Source organism: Penaeus monodon, chromosome 19 (genome assembly GCF_015228065.2).
Source record: "Penaeus monodon isolate SGIC_2016 chromosome 19, NSTDA_Pmon_1, whole genome shotgun sequence".
NCBI lineage: Eukaryota > Metazoa > Arthropoda > Malacostraca > Decapoda > Penaeidae > Penaeus > Penaeus monodon.
In genome coordinates, this window is record NC_051404.1 from 5,728,381 (window position 1) to 5,730,046 (window position 1,666).

The following is a 1,666-nucleotide window of genomic DNA, read 5'->3' on the forward strand; positions in this document are numbered from 1 at the left end:
TTAATCTGTGATGTTCATTTAATCTGTGATGTTCTATTAATCAAAAGGCATTGAATTTTAATTGGTGATCAGCATTTTTTCCCATGTTTATATATGATACAATTATCTGCCATTTACCCTCCCCAGTAAATCCATAAAATACAGCATTATTTCAGTCTTCAGCTGCACCTTCTTTGGTTCAATAGATATTGTTCGGCTTTTAGAAGGAAATGACTATCAGGTTTTCACACAGTGGACTGCGTGGCCGTGCAAAGTAAACCCACAAAACATCCATGGAAAATTTACAGAAAAAAAATAATAGGAAACAGTTTTTTCCTCCTTTAGTAGAAAGGGGAGCGTCTGCACTTGCATATGCTGAACAGAAGTTGTGTGACGAAGCATGTCCTTTTCTAGCTAAGCCTGATCGCCGTGAAAAGTATTCAAATGCTTGCAAACTTTTCCTTTAATTCTGTCCAATTGTAGACGGTTGCATGCAAATGAGTATACGCAAACTGCATCAAAAGATCGCGTCACTTTCGTAAACTCATTTTAACCAAGCTGACATTCAATCTCACACAAGAATTCAGCTGATGCGATCAACGTTGATGCCTCTATCTACGGAAATCACACGCCATTTTCCCCCTCGTCTCCCTCTCTCTGTCTCCCTTCAAGGCCTTACCAACCACGTCCTCCACGGTCACCTGTAACGGTTACAGTCAAGGTAGCCAGTCACCCTTACCGGACACGTGGCGACAACCGCTACCATCATACTACCATCATATTGACATTAGCGAAACCATACATGTACAGGATACAGTCATTAAAAGAACAAGAAAGAAAAAGATAAGATTCCTTGATTGTTATAATTACGGATACGGAGATAACTATACTTGCCGTGAGCGATCACATCGTGACCACACCCAGCGTGTTATGCTGGCGGCCGTCACCTGGCACAGTTTGACAATGCGCGTGAATTTCTTGGTTACACATCCGCGTAGGATAGTGTGTATCATATCCACTTTTGGAAAATAAGTATTCTCGGCCGAAGGGAAAACTAGTTTATTCGAAAAGTAGTAGATCTGTGGTTTAGCTTTGCTATGGCTGGTTTTCGTTTTTTATTTCATCATACGTTACTGTAATTGTGTTTCGTGATTGTCGTTTCTACCTGTCTGCATCACCTCCATCGTGCACACTTACCTGTCAGTTGAGCAAACTAACCCGAGTGCATCTTAAAGGTTAACGAATGTAGTCGATCAACTAAGTCCATATATCAGGATATTAGCACAACTCTCTCTGCAGGAGAACTCGTGTCGCTTCAGAGATTATTGCCCCTCGTAGCCTCAGGGGAGACTCCTGATACCCGTTCGCTCTTCGCTTCTATTTCACTAACCACCACCTCTGCTAAGCCTCTTAGACGTGCTCAGTTTGCCTTTGGTGGGGAATAAAGGTATAGCCGATGGTCAGGCTGTGTCTTAGGAATTTTCAGTTATAGAGAATTCATTGTGTGATGTTCAAGCTTTGGTTATTATTTTTTATTTGCTTTGCATTTCCAACATTACGATGCAGATATAATATTTTTAAAAGCTTCTTTATAATTCTGATATTCTGAATTACTATCTGAGTATGTATTAGCATCTGAAATCAAGTCGAGGTCAGATATTACATGTAAAAAGAGAGAGAAAGTTAG